The 23,654-nt window shown below is 29.1% G+C and overlaps 1 protein-coding gene across 2 annotated transcripts in view; it reads right to left on the reverse strand.

Moving 5' to 3' along the window:
- Positions 1 to 23,654, reverse strand: part of LOC105151527 (uncharacterized) — an 83,473-nt gene that overhangs the window by 57,090 nt on the left and 2,729 nt on the right. The gene's annotated exons all lie outside the window — the stretch shown is intronic.

A 23,654-nucleotide genomic window follows, 5' to 3' on the forward strand; every position in this document is an offset into this window, starting at 1 on the left:
ACGTTGTTATAATTATTGAAACGTCACGGAAAGCGTACAAAGTTAAAGGAAAAAGATAAATCAGGTAAAAATAGCATATCAGAAACAGCTGCGTTATTAAAACAAGTTGAATATAACTTAATGCAACATGAACCCTTTCTTCTTTTATTGGATCCTGCTTTTATTGAAAATCCAAAGTGCTACTTTCACAGCAAATGACGTTCTGTACATTTCAGGAGCTTAAATCCCGCTCTTCCTCTCTCTCTCTCTCTCTCTCTCTCTCTCTCTCTCTCTCTCTCTCTCTCTTCCTTTCTCTCTTTTGCTCAATTACCACCTTATCTGTGTAAATGTCACATCATAACCTTATTAGATCCTACGTATTAATTTCTCTAATTCCTTTGTATTCAGAAGTACATATATCCTATTATATCCCAGAATCATTAACTTCTTGCGGAGAAGAGTTATTTTAAATTAATGACGTGAGATTATTTTGAGACGACTTAATTATCACATATTTATCCGCAAATCTTGTTTTATTTTATTATGTCTTACTGTTATTACGATAAAATTATTATAGATTAAATAATGTAATTCTTGTGTGTGTATGTGTGTGTGTATAGTTTTATCAACAAAAATTGCTAACTATTTTTGTAAATAGTAGAAAATGCAATCTTTTGATTATTTAAGTGTTTACAAATAGATTGATGTCGAATTGTTTTTATTTGTAATATTTAGAAAATAATAAGCTATTAAAATAAAATAGGAAATCGTAAAGCAAAATTAAAATTACATAATTGTGACATTTATTCTCGAATAATAAACAATTATTTGTTCCAACATAATTTTTAATGAAAAGCAGGTACAAAATTGTGAAGTATCACTCTTTTCATCTTCAATGTAGATTTGTTCTGTTACTATATTTTTTGCTAAAAAAAACTAATCTTTTTTTTTTAATGATCCCAACTAATTTGGCTTGAAATAAGATTCGTCAAAGATTTATTTAAAGAATTCATTTAGCAGAAACACTTGTTCTTAATTATTGTACAAATAAAATATATATATATATACGTGAAATATATTTCCTGTCACTTTATGTTTACTAGTTGATGATTATTTATAACAAGTAAAAACAAACCGTGCTGTTATCCGATTGTTTTACATAGTGAGCTGCAGTTTCAATGCGTATAGTATTGTTGGTAGTTTCGCATTATGACGTAGACGGAGAGAAATTCCAGGTTGTTTTGCGCACGGAATAGAATACTAGCGCGTGAAAAACGTTCTTGGCATATCTCGTGATATGCGGCACGTTTCGTGAAACGACACCCTTAATTTCAAAGATGAATAATCTTTTGTCGCGTCTGAATAGAAGGAGTGTAATGATGTCTTAATGATCGCGGGATACATCGCAATTATCGCGCAACTTTATCGATGGCGTTAAAAAATTTCATATTATACTTATAAATAATCGCAAGATCAGAATTTATTTTATTTAATTAACATGACCCCTTCATTATTTGAAAAAAATTTGTAAGTGTTGAAAAAAGTTTTCTAATGTGAGAAAAAGATTTGAATAAAGCAAACGCTTCTACAATAAATTAAAAACTAAAATCGTGTATCTACGTCAAATAAAGAAAACTCGTAATCATGCTACTATAACGTAAGAATTATCAATAAAATGCTTTACGAGGTGCCTCTTTTTTTATCCTGCGTATTGTTATTCAAGATTGTATCCTATCACGCTTCCTTGATTGAAATAAAGCGCACTTCAATGAAAAAGTTTAACGTCGATATATCGAGATGTTTCGCTCGAGATTTAAATTATGGGACGAAATCTAGTAATTAAACAGAGTTAATTATAAGATTTAAGGAATATGTTTTTGTGTTCGATTATTTAACATAATTATTGAAAATTTATTTTTGATGTGAAATTTAATAATTTTTTTAAGATTAACTATTTTGCAATATTTTTAAATTTTATTTTGTGCAAAGAAATACTTATTTGAGAAAAGATCAATATATCGTAACAATATAACAATATTATAGATTACTAATTAGATGTAATAGTTTATAGTAATCTCTATTATGTATGTGTATGCATGTTGTGAAATTTATTAATTGTTCGGAAATTAAATTGCACAGGAAACATCCAATACGCTCGCGGATTATATCTTACTGTTAATTAATCCGTTTATCATTATTACAGTTATTATGTTGCTAATCTCTTCGTTTAATTGTCACGTCTACAAGCATCGTTTATATCGGTTTATTTCACCTTTTGATTACGATTCGCTATTTTGCTTTTTCTCAGCTTTTCTTCTTCTTAATATTCGCCAACTGTTTTCCTCACGCGCTTAAGAATCGATTTTCCAATTCTTCGGCACACGAGAGTAGAATTCTTTTCATCGTAAGAAAGTTAAACTTCGCTTAACTTAACTCAACACCCTGGTCATACTCGTTTTATCCCGCAAGTGAAGACGTAGCAAGTTGGTTGGTTAAACCCCTTCGAAACTGTGCTAAAGGGATCCCTTCGTCCATTTTTACAAGCATCGCGCATCCAGCTACTCGAGGGCAGAAGAAAGTTGTGTTATGAGCGTGATGAATTACGCTCTTTTGCCTTGAACTTTCTTCGCATGAGCGCGTTTATTAGCAAGTGCGTCAGCGCTTTTTCACATCGACAGGAGACAGCTTCCGGTACCTAATTTCGAATTTACAGTACTGCGGAATTAGACAGATACATCATGGTTCAGCACCCAGGAATAGCCCATCGATCGACGTAGTAATTAACATCTTTACTTCAAAGTTATTCCCGAACCGAATTTATATAAACTGTTTATATAACTTCTCCTTTAAATTTGCCATTTAGTAATACAATGATGTCCTTTGATCATTTCTTTATATTATTTCTAAATTTTACAATATTTTTAGGTTAAAAATTACTGATGCTAAAAAATTTTAAAAATTAATTTAATCCCTTTATTTAAGAAATTACAATATTCCAGAATACATCTAATGTTGAAAACGTTATTTCATCTCACCTCAAATAACTAAATAATTTATAAAGAATAACCCATAAGTGCTTTTTACACATGTGGATAATATTGTACATATAATAACCATAAACAGAATAGATTATATGGAAAAAATGGAATCAATAATGCTCTCAGATTCTGATACGTACACGATTGTTAAACGTAATCTGGTAAATAGTGTTATATTGGAATTGAAGAAGGTGTGAATGAGATGGAAGCAACATGAAGCAATTTATTACTGAATACAATAAATTAATCTCTTTAAATTCAATTTTACCTCGTGCATATGAATGTCCTAAAATACACAAAATAGGAAATCCATTACGTATTATAATTTCTGCAGGTAGTCCATTACATAATTTATCGTCACATTTTCACAAAATACTCAATGACAGCCTACTTCAGGCAATTAGTAAATAGTTTTATTAGTAACAGCTTTAAATTAGTCGAGAGTATTTCTAAAATTAATGTCTCTAATGATGAAATTTTTTTATCTTTGGACGTAGTTTTGTTGTGTACTAATGTTTTAGTTACTTTGGTTATTGAAGGTATAAAAAACAAGTGGAATTTGATACAAAGTAATACTAACATCCTCTTGAATGAGTTTATCGTTGCATTAAAACTAGCACTTAATACCAATTCATTTTTTACGTTCAATGGCAAATTCTACAAACAGACATTCGAGATGCCTATGGGTTCATCTGCCTATCTCCTTTAGTAGCTGACATAATCATGCGCGACTTAGAAATGTTCTCTTGAATTATTATCTACGTCTCCTTTTTTTTATTTTAGATGCGTTGATGACGTTGCACTAGCTACCAATAAAACTAACATTGAATAACAATTGGTAAACATTTTCAATTACAATCCACAACTTGAATTTACTTTGAAGCTAGGTGAAGACACTCTTAATTTTTTGGACGTTATAATTAAACAGGATACTACAATAATATTTAATTGGTACCAGAAACCTTTGTCAGGTCGATATCTAAATTTCTTCTCTAGACATCTATTAGTACAAAAAGAAGGCATTATTTTAGGATTAACGGATATAGTCCTTCTTCTTTCTCATCTAACTTTCCATCAGAAGAATTTCGATGAAATTATAAGCATTCTTCTAAATAATGGTTATATTAAATATGTTTTTCGCTACTATTAAAAAAAGGTTATATAAAAAATTCTACCAGTTAAATGGTAATAGCAACAAGAACATAAATATTGATGAAACCAAGAGATGAACGTTTGTTACGATACCGTTTGTACGGTATCATCCTGTGTTCAGTTCTTGTAGACATTATTACTCTTTGATTCTAAATTATTACAGATTTATATAGAAAGTATTTATAAATATTTTATTTAAACATGATTATTCAAGAATTCTCGAATTATTTTAGAAACGACGTGTATTTATAAAAAAAAAGAGAAAACTTCTTGGAGAAAATTCAGCTTATATATTGTTTTAATATTAATATTAATATTAATAATAAATAAATTAAAGTAACAACTCCTTAACAATCAAAATAATAAGAAAAAGGGCATACACGAGTTGAACGTGAAAATTGATATACAAATATAAATTAAAAATTAATTTAATATAAAGTATTAGTGTGCTTAACAAAAAATTCGCGTGTTTTATTAAAAAATAATAAATAATTATTATATTAATGCAAACAATTTCTGTATTTAAATCTTGTTTTTGCAGAGACCATTTTAACTAAAGTTGATGGTTATTATATTTCTCGTATTTAGAAAATTGAATATACATTTAATAAAATTCACTTTGCATTCATATTTGCAGTTATATTACCTATTTATATAGCAAATAAAAAGCGAATATGAAATATCAAACGGCGTGTATTTCGACATAAAATAATGTAGCAATATATTAATTTTTATTCGACATTTTGCGAAAATATTTTTAGAATATTTTTGAAACATTTCTTTTTAGAGACACTTTTATAAGTTTAAAATATTGATAGTTTTAAAATGTCCTCATACCTACTTATTTTTTGTATTATCCATGATGTACAGTATTAAGTACGTAAAATTTCATGTTATTAAAAAGTTGCAAAAGTATTGCAATTTTAAACATTTAATTTAAATTAATACTGTTTTATAGCAAAGCCTTTTAATTTATTGAACAGGACATTAATTTATTAGCTTTTTCTGAAGTTTTATCAATTTCGGTTTCAAAATACGTGGAGTGTTTGTTTATTAATTCTGATAATCATAATTTGTTCTTTCATTCGGAGAAACAAGAATTCTTATATTCAATTAATGAGAATTTGACGATAAGACGAGCATTTCATCTTTCCCATGTGTCTCCTTGTCGAAAGTGCAAAGATAAACAGTAGAGTAAAAAACCGTAATTTCAACAATGTAGAATGAAAAGAAATATGACCATTTAATTACGTTGAAGTAGTAGTCGCTAAAATTTTATTTTTTAGGTTGAGTAAAATAAAATCTAAAAGTTCACACCGATACAAATTTAAAAACGACATGACGTAATCACATGTATGTTATTTTTAATCGTTACGTGTGTAATATTGGCTAGTACGTTAATATTGGCTAGCAATGCCCTACTTGAAACTTTAGATAATGCGCTCGTAGATTAAGTCGATGTGATTTCGAAATTCAATCCAGCAAGATACTTTTATTGCTAATACGTCGAATTACGTGGCTTCTTTTGCGTACAAATCGATTGCTTACAGCATCGTTTGCCTACATCGCTTTTGCCGACAGTTTATTGGTGCACAAAAATTATTTCCTGATGATCCTTTCAAATCGTATGACATGGAAAAAATCTGCGTGTAGGTCGGCATGTAGTTTTACCGAAGGTAAATTTATTACTCGTAATACGATTCGAACTTATTTAAAGCATATTATTTTTGCTAGAAATAAATAATTTAAGGATGTGGTCACATCTCAAAACTTCATCAAAAAATTTTGTATGTTATTTCATTATTACATTTGAATATCTAAAATTTGAGTATAATTTTTTTATTGATTTAAAAATTATTTAATTTTTTGTTTTGATCCTTACGTAAACTCGCGTTTTGTAATATTGATTTTGTAAATTTGACTAAGAAGTAACATTAAAAATTAAATCAAATTTTATATATTACTGATCAAACAATAATATATATTCGTGGAGTCAAATAAGAGTTTACATTAATAAAATCACTACAATGATTTTGTTACTCATAGCAACAAGTATCCTTTTATTTCATGTAAAACATAAAAATAATACATATATATTTAAGCCCGTTCGCGATCGCTTGAAGGAGAAGGGCTTTTCAAAATGTTGCAAATTTTAATTTTTTTACTGAAAGCGTTAAGGTTGAATAAAGGCAGTCGTACCTACTTGAATTCTTACTCCATAAAATTGTACGTATTTGGGTAGGTATGGCTGCCTTCATGACCATCCAAAAGGTATGGGAATTATATATATATTTCTCGACAATTGAGAGAGAGATATCAACATTAAATAGAATACAAAAATTCAATCTTGTCACTATTCATTTTTTTTTTCAGAAAAAATTTATCATCTTGACTCAGCATGGCGATCTCTTGCATCTTTCTGAGAGGTATAGGAGTCCGCCTGTTTTGAAATAAGAGTATTAACTATCGATTGCAACAATATTCAATCTTGACGCTTTTAGTAAAAAATCGGAATCTGCAACATTTTGAAAAGCCCTTTCAAACGATCGCGACTGGGCTTAAATACATGAAATAAAAGGTAATACTTGTCGTTATGGATAATAAAATCATTACAATGGTCCCTTTTTGGTCTAAACATTTCTTGAATGATATTAGTTGATATTAGCATATTAAACATTCATAAAAGATAGCAGAAGAGTATTTTTATTTGTCTACAATATCTTGTCGTGATGGCAAAAATAATAAAAGCTATCATATGAAATTAACATTGGTGCAACAAATTTTAAAAGCTTCATAACAATATCGGTAGGAAAACGCGACTCGTTTTTCGATAACACTGCTTTGTAGCAAAAACGCGTTAAAAGCGAATGTGTAGAAGATTGAATAAAAATTGTGGACGAATCGATATGTTCGCGCGGACAGATGCTTCTGTGAGAGAAGAGAGACGTAAAACACAATCAAATATAAATATTCAACGAAACCGTACATTCCACACGACAAAAAAAAGAGATGTTCTTTTTTGAAATTATAATTCTAGTTTGTTATTCTCTCTAACGCCAAGAAACGCGAAGATAAAAATTCATAATTTACGTCTGACGTCAACGTGTCGACGAAAGTATTACAAAAACTGAAATTCTTTCCCATAATTTCTGATAATCGTCTCGCGGCATATCGAATCGCACGTCCCGGTGGCGAATGCTTTAAAGCCGACACTGATCGATACAATTGGGAGTATCGGAAAAACGAATCCGCGGATTTTGTATGCTAGTCCGTATTTACTCCGTGCAACAGCGGTGCCTTCGTCTCTAATGCAGACCGGATTATAGTCGCTGAACATCGCGGTTCAACGAGGCGCAAAACTGCGTCGACAAGAGCACAAAACTACCCCGTTGTCGCATAAGAAGACGTATCGAGAGAAATATCGAGTCTGTAATGCCGATAGCTTTGTCGTTATACTGACGCAATACTGTATCGCGAAATCCGAGCCGAGCAAATGTACTTATACATAGATCACTTTCTATTACTTTCTCTCTTTCTCTTTTTCTCTCTTTCTTCCTCTGTGTTCGCAATCGTATTTTTCTTTAATCCTGCATCAGCCTTAATGTGCAACGATTTTCATCTCCTTTATGTAAAGTAAGTCATTCGATTTCTCGGTTTAAAATATAACTTCTATAATTTTTATTATATAAAAACGAAACGTTTCTCACTGATAATTATGAATTTTAAAACATATTTATAATATTATTTTATTAATATTATTTACACACATCACTTTTTCGAAATCATACCAAAGCTGTATTAAAATTATAAAAGTTATTAAAATTATTTCTGGACAATTAAGTGATTTTTTCGATACATATAAAAAGTCTAAAAAATACGTAGTTTGTAAACTTTAACTTGTTGATTTTGTTGACTTAATATAGCAAGATAAAATCTTTTATTTTGATTAACTTTTATTTTGATTTATTTAAATTAACCTTCGAGTAGGTGTCTGAGCACCCCAAGCATAGTTTTAAATATTTTAAATATTTTATATAGTTTTAAATAGTTTAAATATTTATATATATTTGTAGACATACTTTAAGATTGGCAACAGAGATCATTGATTTAGTATCTTCCTATTATTGATTACTTGACAAATTGAAGTAGTAACTCATCAATATTGAAGCAGTAAACAGTGATAGAGCGTTATGTTTTCTTTTTATACTTTATCTTTTTTTTTGAGTTTTTATATAGTCAAAAGTTTTTCTTTGCTTTAGTCCAAAGTTGTCTTGTTTGTATTATTTTTCTTGTCTTATTTATATTATTACATGTCTCTATTTCATTAGAATGTAATTAATGTAAATTTAATTATAAAAAGTAAATAATCTTATTTTTTTACTTTTGTTGTTATATTTCAATTCTATAAAACAAAATTTAATTTTATGTTTTTTTTTAATTCAAACATTGATTGTTTTACATATTTTTGTCACTAAAATATTTATTTCTTATAAAAAAATATTAATTTGAAATGATTTTTATATCTTTTATTTTGTTACTTATTTTATCTTCAACCCAACATTAAATGACAATTTTATACGATTTATGTTTTAAGATATTGTTTAGTATCAGAATATTTTAATTCATTTTTAGATTTAAGTTTTTTAATAATAAAAATGGTGTTAGGAAATAAAACGGGAAAATAGACTAAAAATGCCGTTCTGGAAAAAAAAAAATTAAAAAATATTCGAAAATGTTAAAGTTCATTATTTTTCATTTCATTACCTGATTAAAGTATAACTAATATAAATTTAACTAAAATATAGTATTCTACTAAAAAATATAATTATAAAATTAGAAACATTTTCAGCACCCATACTTGCGTTTAAAAAATCCACCTACCTACTCAATGGTTAAGTGTAGATAAAATCAGCAAGTTAAAGTTTACAAATTACGTATTGTTTTTAGGTTTCTTCGTTGTAGCGGTTGAATATTCAGACATTCTACTGTGCTTGGCTGCAGAGCACTACTCTTAGTTTGAGAAATACTATTACGTTATTATAGTAGGACGTAAAGTGAGTTGCCATAAGCAAAAAAGAGAGTAACGTTTCCCTCACAGTGATCATCAAAAGAACGGGAGGACGTTGCTTTTTATCTCTCTTCCACGGCGGAAGGGCCGTTTTGGAAATTCCTGGGCGGATGAAGCTTTTCTTGTAATATTTTTTCTTGCTAAATAATGGCTATGAAAAAAACGCGATCAGGAAGTCTTTATTCAGTCTTAGTAAAAATTCTTGATTTACGGCATCTAAATAACTTATAAGTTTTCAAGTATAAGTTGTTTAGATAAGTTGTTATAACAACTTATAAGTTGTTTAGATTTTTATAATTATATTAAAAAAAAATCATTTTCCTTTTTCTTATAAATCCTTTTGTTATTCTTAATTTTCTTTTTAAAAGATAAACAAGGATATATACAGTATATGCAATATTATATATGTATATACAATATATATCTGGTATATCAGAGCGATCGTACCAGGCTAATTTCTTGAAAAATGTTTTAGACAAAAGTTTTTCGACTTTAAGGGGGACATAATATGGCATTGGTTAGATCTTAGATGGCGTTGTCAAGATCAGTAAGATCACGTTGAATTTTTTAATATGCAATAATATTAAATAATCATCTGGAAATTATTGTTAATCAAAAGTGAATTATTTGAATTAAGTTTAAATAAAGTTGCTATTGCACTAAACTATGTTACATAAGGGTTTTAGCGGACTCACTGAATACAAATGTGATGTTAGAATTAAGATATGACTAATGACAGCTGTCAACCTCACTGTCAACTTTAAATGAAATGAGCATGTTTTGGCCGAACATATTCTATTACTTGAAGTAGGGGAAGTGGGACACATTATGATAGGGAGCACTATGTGACAGCTGCTTTTTTTCAAAACGCAGCAAGTGCAACCGAACATTAATCTACGCAAAAAAAAGCGTTATGGAAAAAGTAACTTTGACGAAGTTTCAGAAGTCTGTGAGAAAAATCATAGTGACGGAATATAAAGAAATCTAATCAGACTGAAAATTTGTCTTTTAATTTATAATTAATTTTATTTTTCAAGGAAAGGCATTTTTTTTGATGGCACAAATATATATGGCCTGTTGTAAGATTATGTTTAGTGTTTTATTTAAGATCATCATATTAATGCAAATCTCGTATTACTGTCCACGTGAAATTAAATGACGAAGATATTCTTGGGGCAGTATATGACAAGTTTTTGGGGTACATTGTGACATACTTATTTTTGTTTATCTCGTTTTCACTCTGTTATCATTGTTTTTTGATTATTAGTTAAGGTGGTTCGACACAGAAGAAAAAAGATATACATATGATTTTACTAAAATCCATTGTGAATGGAATTAAAAGGCAACAATCACATTATGAGTTTGCTATTAATTTTTCTCTTAATTTTAAGTTAATATAGCCAAAGAAGCTTTTAATATGTTTAAGAAAGTTCTATAAAAATTTGATTTTGTAACTATTTCTATGAATAAAAAAGACATCTCATTTTGATGTTTTATTTTAATATTTTAATGTTTTAATATATTTTTAATATTTGCTATATGTTTATTATTTTAATATATTTTATTAAGGTTGAGCCAGAAAGAGCTTATAATCTAAATGATTAACTAAAGAAACTCGTTATAATAGTAATTTTTATACACTTTTTATGTACCTACTTATGCTGTGCTTATATGTCTTATAATGAAAATTCTATTTTTAATATTAAAACAACTTAAAAATTTTGTTTTTAATTTTACATTATACTTGTAAGTTTTAAAGATACAATAATAAACCTTTCAACGTATTAAGATGATTTTCTTTTGCTTGTAACACTCAATCTTGGGCCAGTCACATACTGCCCCAAATCTGTCACATAGTGTCCCATATGTGGTGCAATATGTGACAAATGGGACGCTATGTGACAATAGCTATTCCTCAAGTGCTTATAAAGATTAAAATTTATAAAAATTATCAATTGTTGAAAAGGGAATTTTTTTCATTTTATAAAAATTAAAATATTCTTTTACACTAACAAGAAGAAGTGAAAAAAAATCTGTCACAATGTGCCCCACCTTCCCCTACTTTTTTGTACTTTGTATTTTTATTTTTTTTTATTTATTTGCTTATATATTTGTTTATTTTTACTTAATTACTTTTTTTTAACTTTTTGATTTTTTACATTTTTTGTATTTTGTATTTTTAATATTTTGTTTTGTATTTTATATTTTTTTAATTTGTTACTAAACTGAAAAAGGTAATTTAATTAAATAATTAAACATTGCGAAAATTGCAAAATGGTGGAGTACTTTTTGATTCACATCACTTTAATCCGCTCTATCTGCCCACGATCATTGTCGATAGAATTATCAAACACCTTGTATATAATCAATACAAGAAGATAAATATAGTAAGCTAATGAGAGTCAGCAACGATCAGCAAACGGCGTAATTATTTAGTGAACAATCAATAATCAGATATTGGATTGATGTCTTCTTTATTTTGAATATTTCCATTCTCTTTGAAGTCCTCCTTAGCAAGAATGATACAAATATAATTAGCTATGTCCATAATGCTTAAGTCACTCGCAAATTGACAGATTTACTTTTTAAGTTTTAATATGTTCAACAAAGCTTCAGTGCAATATTTTATATTCCGGTAAGTCATTTAAATTGTTCACGCATCTATCACTCTAATAAGATTTTTTTCTAAAAATGTCAGATTAACAACGCTGCATTTTTATTAATTTCTCATTAGCCTACTATATTTATCTTTTTGTATTGTTTAAAAAATTCGAGATTCCTAATATAATTATTGTTATTCTTGTATATAATATTTCTATAATGATATGATGCTGTTTATATTGATCAAAAGTAATTTTCAGTAAAGAGTACATTTCTTTCAGAATAATTTCGAAAAAATATATTAAAATGGAATTATATTCCTCTCTTAACTTTGAAGCACACCTAATTTTTTAATCTTGATAAAAAATTTTTATTAATATATAAATAGCTAGAAAATAAAATGTAAATCGAAAGTTTATTCTTATTGTATTTAAAAAGCTCGACATAGAAAAACAATTATTTATTTTTGAAGTATGCAAATAATTAAAAAATTACTTTTTTGTCGCGAAAAAGCCAATTTTAAATTGGACAAAAAAAATTGGACAATAGATGAGATTTTTTTCTATTAGACAATTTTATCATTGAAAAAAGTAAGAACGGGGCCAACGGATTCAGTAATTTTAGATGATATGAAGAGGCACTCAACGCTCATGGACATGCATAGGATCGATATGTTCGCAGCCAATGTAATTGGTTTTGCATCTTGCAAATAGCGCATCCTTATCGCAGTGTACAAAGCGCTATAAACTACAGCGATGTTGCAATATTCAGAAGCTACAGACGCCCAAGGGAGGAATAGTCCAACGCTAAACGACGAGAAGTTACGGCACTCTCTCACCATGATTCTCGCGTTTACTTACTTTTTTTAAATTTACTTTTTAATTCGCTGTCAACGAATAATTCTCTCGACAATGTTATTGTTCTTTAGCGACACTTATATTCACATGTGATCTGTGTCAAACTTACTTGTATTCGAAAAATGATGTTTAATCTTAACCAAAAGTTGCTTAATCACTGATTCATACAATTTTTTAAATTAGAATTTGTTCCAAAATGATTTCACTATTGATAAAATTAAAGAACTGGAAAGGATACGGGCAGTAGAAGTCAAGCGCAGAAGACGTCGCGCAAATAATATAGCTATAAAGTGTGAAACTTCTTTATTCATTAAAACGCGCTTACATGTTTCGGCTCACTTTTGAGCCCTCCAGAGACAACACAAACTAACATAAATAGATTGTAAATAAAAATTATCCTGTCATGGTGAGCTCTCCAACCTCGAGAATTTAAATGCCAGAAAGAATTTAAACTCAAAAAGAGTGAAAGAAAAAGATTCTTTTCACAAGAAAGAAATTTCACACTTCATAGATATATTATTTGCGCGATGTCTTCTGCGCTTGACTTCTATTGCCCATATCCTTTCTACTTCTTTGATTTACAAGGAGTTTTAATTAATTTAATTTGTTATACTGATAAAATTAATGTATGAAATATTTTTTATTTAATTTTTTGTGTACATGTATATAATTTAAAATAAAAATAAAATTTCAACATTTTCTTCGTCAAATAGACTTTTAAATAAATTTAAATGTGGATTTATGTTATTAAAATTATATCAGGAAACTTTTATACAACTGTCTAATAAACACTTAATTAAAATTGCCTACGAATATGTTTATACGGGAAGATCTTAAATGCAATAGACTAATTAAATCTTTTTTTATTTTCAGTCTAATTTAATCCAGTGTAAGTGTTATGTATGTTACTACAATACGTTCGCGTGCAGTTTATCCAAGTTACGATTAATAAAACGTGATGGTCTTTAAAACGGATATACATGCGAATGCAAGTTAATATCAAAATACTTTGTAAGACAGATCATCAATAATTACTAATTGCATAAACAGTTGGTATTACAGATTTCATTTTGCGCGAAAGAAATAAGCTGTTACGTGGACAGCCACCTATCCATTGGATAATTTATGACGCAAAAAGCATATATTTTATGCATGGTGCAGACAACAGTTGCTAATTGTTACGGAGTGAAATTAATTTTGCCGCGAAAATGTAATTACGTATATAAACAGCATTTTATTAAAAAATTATCTCTCATAAATATGTTTTTAACTCATCGCGTAGTTGCACCCATGTATAATTACATCGACTATCAAAAAGATACAGAAATATCGTTCGAAAGGAAATATGAATGGGGGTTGTCTGTTAGGTTACGACTAATTAAATTTTTTTCTCCAATACATATTTTCTGTTTGCTTTGATATTCCTGAAAGTTCTCATTATTTCACGAGCATCGATAATAAATTCTTATCGAATGCCTAACATGTCCTTTTTTTATCGCAATCGAATCCTTAATATCTGTTTTTTTTAATCTAACTAACACAATAAAAGAGAAATCGAAGATATCGAATGGTATAATTAATCATGTCTGATTGCCTTTTCTTTGCGCCGTTTTTTCTCGTTTTTCTTTCTTCATTGTAAGATAAATAATCTGACGATGAGTACAGTTTATCTAAGGTTAGCGAAGAAATAAGATTTTGTTCCTGTTTTTGAGATTTAATTTATCGAACCTTAATTTTAGCGTTAAATGATCGTTAACACCTTGAAATTGAAGCAATTGCCATTTTCTTTTATATACGTTATATATAATTTTTGTGTGAGCGGATTATATTATGAAAGAATATATTTTAGCATCCTATAATCTCACATTTTATGTTCACCTTAAAACCTCTAGTGAGTCTCTTGCATGAGAGAAGCCTAAAAAAGTTTAATTTTGTAGCATAAATATATAAGAGTGCTATACTAAAGAAGAGAAAAAGAAATTAAACGACTTCTCGAATTCTATAAAATGTTCCAGGAAATTAATATCGCATTTAATTCTGTAATATAAGTATTTTTGCTTACAGAGATTTGGCAGTGATTTGTACTGGAAAAATATTAACGAGAATGTAGCAATTATCATTAAAGAGAAACTAATTAAAATGAGTGAAGTGTCTACCATGCATTGATCTGGCTAATGGAAAAAAATTAATATTTGTTATTAATGCTAAAGGCGTATCTGAAAAGGCATCTTTGTGACCCAAAAATTACTATTGAAAGAAATTTCGTCATAAATAAAGTGATGAATAGCGAGTTACGATTTAATTCTCTCAAAATAAGGAAGTAGAGAATAAAATTTAATAAATGCATAAAGAGAATCTATGTATATATCACGGAAATATCTCAAAACATAATGTTTACAATCTATTTCATGTTTATTACGACGAGCCGCTTAAAAACCAATAGAATCCATCGAATTACGGAATCGGTAAAATTACTATTAGACAAACGTAAACGGAATATTCAAGTCTGGAAATATTACCGAGAGAGGCAAAGTTCTTATTTCGATAAATATACATTTTAGGTTACACCTCATCGATTTTAATGTCTTTTAGATATGTTATAATATATGATAGTGTCCTGAGTGAGATTTCTCACAAAAATTAAGTGGGGGACAGCATTGGTTTAGAAGATATAATAAATTAAAGTTTTATAATAAAGTTACAGCATACGACTTTCCTGCTTAGACTGCATTCGCAAACATCATCCGGGTGCCACCGTATATCTTATCCTTATTTAACATTGAGTGAACAACAAGAATAAAACGATATACGGGAACATTCGGGTGATATTTCCGAACGCAGCCTCAGGAACGCACGACTTCTACGCGGAGCGACTTTTATCCGATCTTCCCGCCTATTTCGGAGCTCACCACTTTCCGAGATTTACTATTATATTTCTTTGGAAAGTTGTGCGCTCCTAAGCAGAAGGGAAGGTGGGGTGAAAGTCACTTCGCGTGAAAAGTCGTATGCTATGACTTTATTATAAAACTTTAATTTATTATATCTTCTAAACCAATACCGTCCCCCACTTAATTCTTGTGGGGAATCACTCAGGACACTCTTCTCTACAACATACTTAAAGAACATTGAAATCGGTGAGATGTAATCTAAAATGCATATTTATACTGTATTATAATTTTTACTGCGCCGGAATTTTTTGTACATCTGAAGAGAGCCTAAATATAAGATCGAAACATGTAATTGTACTTAGTATTGTATTCTGTAGTGTTTTAATTTTATTTTCTGCAGTTCTTGTTATATCTATACTTCAATTATATTTATGTTAAACGAATAATGAAGGATTTTTTTTTCCGACTCTTATTAGCCTTTTATATCATGTTGTACTAAAATGCATATTTATCCTTATTTCCTTCGTAAATAAAAATGAAATAACTGAAATATAACTAAATAAAAAGAAATTTAGTTTATGTTTAAAACTACGGCGTGCATCTTGCGATTGAACTGACACAGATTTTAATATTAATGGAGTGGATCGGAAGTAATACGTATAATAAGAATAAAGATCTTATGGAAACAATAATTTAATGGTGTATGAACGACATGTGCATTTACTGCGGTTTGTTAACTTCGAAATAGTGAAATACAATGTCAAACTCAATATCGCGCTTTTGTACGATTTTGCTAGTTACACTCACCGTTCGTTTCCGCTGGTCTATTGTTTAATATTGTACATTCTACGTTTTCGAGAGGCTTTGTGACGGCATAAGTGACATAAAGTGTACAGACTCATGTTCAGATTTTAGGGAGGGTTAATATTTAGATAAGTGGAGAGCAAGCACAGCAGTCGTGGATTTATTTTAACCTGTCTTTGTTGGCCCAGCATACAGGTAGAATAAGATAAAATTGCTTAAGAGATAAGATTCTAATATAAGAGATAACGGAATTTCTGCTAAATTAAAGTGTATGTGATTGATTCCATTATAAATTTCCTACTCTTGAGGTAAAATTTATTTAGTAGAAAATTTATTATTAGATCATGCGTGTAGTTTTGCGAAAAAAATTTGTAAAATTGAATATTGTCAAATTTTATTAAGGTGAGTTTAAATCTTGTTTATTGTATAGTAAATAAATATTTGGCAATGAATTCTGCATGCAGTGATAAAGTAAAAGTCATATTAATAGAAAAATATAGGAAAAATATTATAATTTGCTTAATTGATTAAAAGATTAGGTTTAATGTGATCGCAAAATTGCAAGGGACTCGTAATATAAGATGAGACTTAGGATACTTAATTTCTGAAAATTATGAAATTTAAATTTTGTTTAATTTTTCTGACTGTTCTATTTTATAATAAGTATATAAATTTGATATGTGCTAATTGTAATTAATTCCTAGTCTTAGGATGATTGTGTTTTGAAATGACAAAGTCATCAACAAGTTATAGAATTACTATGTATTTATAGTTGAGATTGAAGTTTGCTATGTTCCTACTTTTGTAAAATCATTTATATAGAAATCTTTCCTTTATTTCTTCGCTTGATTTCCTGTTACAAGATATCATTTTATATAAAGATAATCTTTGTGCCTTATATTAACAATATCTTTTTTGAATTAGCAAAATCGACAATTTTGATAAATACTTCCACATTAAACAAAGTACAAGTATTATAAATTGCTAATTTTCAATGACAAAACTTGAATATATTTCCTATATGTTTGATTCACATCATTAAAAATAATAGTTGAATCTACAAATTAAATAATAGTTATGCCTTTAAACAAGTATCTTATATTAGGCACTTTCTCTCTGTATATACACACATATACATATATGTTATATAAATATATATATATATATATATATATATGTGTGTATTTAATTACATTGCCGTTATCAACTCGATTCTTGACGCGTTAATATTTCCGTCATCGATATCCGGCATGTTAATTACATCAATTCAATCTTGATTTCTTTGTTACACAGCATTTCGTTTATTAGTCACCATCATATTAATATTCGCGACGTAATTAATCAATAAATGGTTGCTATTCATAGTTCTCGTCGATCTTCTGATCGATCTAATTCCACGTGTCATAATATATTACGTAACTAGAATTATTAGTTTTTTATCATTCTCAAATACCAATATTCTTTTACTCTTTATTGAGGGAAGAAAAATAATATATATGTCAACATTATTTATATTGAATGTACTGTTACAATAGATATCAAAGCAACAATGGCAAATTCAATCTCTCAAGTTAAATAACACTTTGTTATTTTTAACCTCTTGTGCGTCAAAATGTAAATCAATCCGTTTCTGTAGATAGTTTTAAAATAAACGTAACATCTATAGTATAGTAACATGTATACTTAATAAATAATACACACTAAATTTGAATCAAATTTAATTGATAAATTAAGAGTTAAATTTTTTTGACTCTATTGTTTTAGTTAAATTAACGACATATTGAGCACGATTTATAGAAATGATTAGAAATAACTCAAATTGAGAAGCAGATTTTCAAAATCCATTTTGTCCGAATTTCATTTTTTTAATTAAAGATGGCGGAGTGTTTAGTGTCGAAAGATTCATATTATAAGCTACTCTGAGATGTTCAGAAAGTATTTTTTCATTGTTAATTTATACACTGAAGAAACGTAGACATTGCGAAGTGCATTATGTTTTTAAATTGGAGACAAACAAAACGCATTTGTTTAACATTTTTAGCAATTGTTTAGCAATTTTGTTTAATATTTCACATCCTATTGATTGACATATGCGTAGTTTTCTTGTATGCGTTTCTTTCTTTCTCTCTAATTTTCTGAAAATTACAAATTTCGGACAAACGCATTTTGAAAGTCAGCTCTTCAATTGTGGGAATAATTTAACAATATGAATTTCAGTGTGTAACTTGCAGCAACTCTGTTGTCTGAATGGAACAAAATGAGAATTCAATAGACAGTTATTATTATGGCAGTGTCCAAAGCAACACGCTGCTTTAAGCGTATCCCTTGCGCCCCGGAGAAGCTCTAATTCGGACGAGCACTATAATCGAGTCTGATCAAAACCGGATCTCCTTTTATTCCCCATTGACCCGGGCACAATCGACGCCGAGGAAAACTTCCCTGGATCGCATTAGAAACGCGGGACCGTGTTCACCAGACACGTTCCACCGTGCCGAAGTTTCCATCGCACGCTCGAAGCTCATCAGCGCCGAACCGAACTGTTTCGGTTGGAAGTTAGAAGCAACGGAGGTTGTTCCTTGTTTTCGCCGACGCGAACGGAAAAGACGAACATGGTTACCGATAGAAACTTATCCGCCCATCTTTCTCTCGGCAAGGTACTCGAGAGCGAGATGGCGAATTTGTTCGGAATTAGTCCTCGCTCCGGTAAAACGTAACTTTATTTATGTACATTGCAGAAGAGTTTATGAGATTTTCTATTACTCTAGCGGTTCACAGAGGTGCGAATTTCGATAAGAATTTATGATTTCGCGCTACGATTTCGGAAAGGTGAAATTAAATCAATAAAATTTTAATTATACGATTTAGAGCTGCTTCTATATTAAGTTGAAGCAAATTATAAGTACCCTTAATTACGTAGATTAGAATCAGACTCAGTTAATTTAAATTGAATTAAATCTTCTGACAAAACGTAGTTCTTATTATATTCTTTTGCTAGTAATATGGCTAATAATATGGCTGTTCTTTACTTTTAAGTGATTCGAAGAGAAAGATAAACTTACATGCTTATATATGTATACTCTGAAATTTAATTCAATTACTTAAAATTAAATTGCATTGCGAACTGATTTACCGTCCCTTGTATTCGCAAAAGGAGAAGGAAAGAGGCAAACTCAATCGAGGAACGTACGTGCACCTTTTTAGCACACTTCCTCCCCTCCCTCTCTTTCTCACTCTACGATGAAGACGAATTTATGCTGAAATTAATCCTGACAAAAAGCATAGCCCTATCGGAGTGTATTTTCCGAAATGGCGACACGACTGACATAATGGAGGGACGTGTAATACGAAAAAAAAAATGAATAAAATTAAGTTTGCCTCGTTAGACACCACGCTTAATTGGATTCGCTAATTTTACGTGAAATAAAATCGAGTTGACAAATATTACGGAGTCGATGCTAGGTAAGGAGTTTGCGGCCGCAGCTCGTATTCGTTTTGCCAGGATAATATTTCATTTGGACAGGTATTAGCGTCACTAGTCATTTAAAATTTTTGAATAGTACTTAGAATATTTATAGATATTTTTTTCTCTCTTTGCTATAGATATTTCGCAAGCTAAATCGACCGTATTCAGAATTTAAATCAGAGTCTTCGTCTGTAAATACGATGGGAAACCCAACTGTCGCCGCGATTTCGGCGAGTTATATACCGAAAGGAATAATTAAATAAAGCCGAATCCGCGACTCGGAAAGATAAACTCTTCTCGGCTTAGCAAATAGAACGACGGGAACCCCACGTGATCCAAGATCAAACCCGAAGGAAACCCTCCTTCACGAAATTACTTGCCGTGTACAGCGGCTATTCGTTCGCATTACTTGACCGTTCTGAGATTTATCATATAGAAAAATTCGCAAATATTTGTGTAAAACGTTAAGGATCAGAAATATTGAACCTAAAATGTAAATCGTTTCATAAATTTTTTAAAGACTAATGTCGACTATCATTATCGCAACATTGTTTTCTGCATTAAATGTTAAAAATTAATCTTTACAGGAAAACCACTTTTAAAACAAGGAATATAATGAAAAATAATGAATTATAACAAATCTTATTTAAGAAAAAACTGTAAGATTTTAGAAAAGCTTCATTTTTTTAAAAGTTTAAGTTAGTGTTTAATTAAGCGAAATATTTCCATTATTAAACTAATTGCTTAAATGATTTTAAATGCTTATAAAAGTATCTTTTATAACTAATGTATCAATTATTAAATATTTGATTGATTGACAAACGTCATACTATGTATTATTAACATATTATTAATGTGTTAATTATTGAATGAAAGTCATTAAAACATTTCTTGAAAGCTATATTTAAGGGATGTCATTTTTGAGGTTTGAAAAAATCGAAAATTATTTTTTTGTTTAAATTTATACTTTATATTCTTAAAGAATAATATTTCAATAGTTTTAAGCTGGTATCTCAACCGTATAATCCCGTTAGAGCCAATATCTTGCATCGTCTCACCTTTCTCCGCTGAAGCTATGAATGGCGCACAGTGGGGAAAAAATGAGAAATCGTTTCAAAATTGTCTAGATTCTTCAAATTTCAACTGATTTTAATGATTTTTTTTTAAAGTCTACTTAATTTCGAAAAAGGTTGCCGAGATCGATCTTTATATTAGGCTTTTTTTAAAGTAGTAGACAAAACTATGCGAGAAAAATGAGAAATCATGTTTTAAAATTATCGGGAGCTTTTAAATTTTAACCGATTTCAATATTTTTTTTTTAAATTAAAGCTTATTCAATTTCGAAAAAGTTGATATGGTAAATTTTTGAGTTAGGTTTTTTTTTTTCAAAATGGCAGACATAAAATAGCAGCTAAAAGATAGAAAGCATTTACAATGTTAACCTGATTTGTATTAAAATTCATTATTATAAATCCAATATGGCTGCCATATGAACAATAAAAAAAATTAGAAATATGAATAAATCTATCATTGTAAATCGATTTCCACTAGATTTTTATGTGAATACATATGTTTAAGGTCATTAATTGTGAATTATTTGCAATAATTAAGAAATTCAAAATGACGAATGAAGTATGGCAGATGCCAAAATTGAAAGATTATTTAATTTTTGATGAAAATCATTAAAAGATTTTTTAGGTCGCTGGATATAGACCTTAAGTCAAAATTGTAAAATTCAAAACGGTTCAAAATGGCAAATGTCAACATTAAAAATAATTTTCTTTTTGTGAAAAATCATGTATCACAATTTTTAATATCGCTGTTTATTTGTATGAGTATCCTCGGCAATTATATTTATCCCCTTTCGCAAATACTCGTATAATTATATTTTCCTTATACAGCGTTTTTTACACAAAGTCAAGAAAGTCTATTATGATAATTATAATGAATTTTGCAATTTTAATATTAGTTCTGTAATCCGTGACAATCAGTGACATCTGAATCTGTAACATTAGAAACATATATCTAATTTAATACAAATCAAATTAACATTGTACATAATTTCTGTCTTTTAGCTGCCATTTTATGTTTGTCATTTTAAATAAACAGCCTAATTAAAAAATTTGCTTTGATAACTTTTTTTCGAAATTGAATAAGCTTTTTTTTAAAATTTGAAAGCTCCCGACAATTTTGAAACGATTTCTCATTTTTCCCCATTGTGCAGCGTCACGTAGCAAATCTTCGCAGATAAAAGAGAACTTAAATTTCTAAAAAAAAAGTCACTACTAAAAAATTTAAATACATTTTTCTGAAAACGAGGTTTTCAAAGTCGATGTACACAATAATTTTACAATTCTTGACCAATTCACTTGAAATTTGCATTCTTAAATGTTTAATCTAGAGAAGCAAGATTTTTGCGATATATTGAAATATTTTTTTATTATTAACATTTAAAGATGGAAATTTTTAATCGAAAATGTTACTCTTGTTTAAACATTTACCATTTTTACAAAAATAAATATTTTAAAATAATCCTACGTACTTTTCTAACTTAAAGTATGTAGATAATAAAAACTTTGGATTTAATTTTAAGCCAAAAGGTGTAGGAAATTCTGTGCATATGCACTCACCAAAAAAGGAGGCTCGATGCTATTGATATAACGTCGCCATTTTGTATGATAAAAATTAAGACAAATTTTTTTCGTATTCTTGAAAGCTTATTTAGTATAGCCTTTAAAATCGATTTTTAATTGAGTTAATTGATTTACTACAAAAAATTAGGTATCATTTTTAGGCCTCAAGGGCATTCTCTCTTAATAATATGTTGAAATAATCCGCGTATCATTTATCAATATCGGAATGAAGCACGATATATTGCAATTTAAATAGTGCGTGATTATAATTAATAATCAGTGAATAGGACTTAATCGTAACTATATAGTGTCAAATTGATACTGTATAGCGTCAAATATAACCATTGTTTTAGATGAAATATAATTGAGTAGGAACAATAGTACATTAGGTTAAATTTGACACTGTAGATTTAACAGTATGCTGTTGCTTTGGAGCTTCGATTGAAACCTGTATTTATATAGAAGAGCGCTATTTCTTATCGATGGACCTCATAAAGCGATCGTGTCTTTATGTTTATCGTTCTTGCTCTTTGAAAACTCGATTCTACCTGAACCGTAACATGAGCTTTTATAAGAACAAATGAAACAAAGATGTCAAAGCTTGCTCATTTTTTTATGTCGTGGAATTTAACAGTGAAAATTAATTCCGCATCTTTACAGTTACTGCTAGGAAGAAGATAATTTGGAATTCAGACACTAAGAATTAATTTTAATATTATCATGTTACTAAAATGGAAATAAACTTTTTCTGAAAATAATTTTTATCATATTAGATATACCTTTTATATAAAATTGTAATTAGCAGAATGATAAGAGTGAAAGTTTCAAGCTTGAAACAAAACTGTTTTCAGATTCGCAATCCTAATACTTATTGTGACAATTGTCGGACGTGTACGGGTGAATGTTCCCAGAAGTGTTCCCGGCGTTAGCTAATCTTCATCTCGAAATACCACAAGGAATTGCAATTCTTTTTAGGGCGTTAACCCTGTCTTAAGTCGTCCGAGTCTTAAACCACGTACGTTTATTAATTGACCCAAAAACTGGTGCAAATGCGATAAATAATGAAATAACTACTTTTTCCTCGTTATTAAGGTGATAAAATAATTATTTTTGTCTGATTCTTTTAGATATTTGGTTTTTACTAAAAAATTTACAAATGCTTTTGATAAAT

The sequence above is a fragment of the Acromyrmex echinatior genome, chromosome 13 (assembly GCF_024713525.1).
Source record: "Acromyrmex echinatior isolate Ae372 chromosome 13, ASM2471352v2, whole genome shotgun sequence".
NCBI classification, from domain to species: domain Eukaryota; kingdom Metazoa; phylum Arthropoda; class Insecta; order Hymenoptera; family Formicidae; genus Acromyrmex; species Acromyrmex echinatior.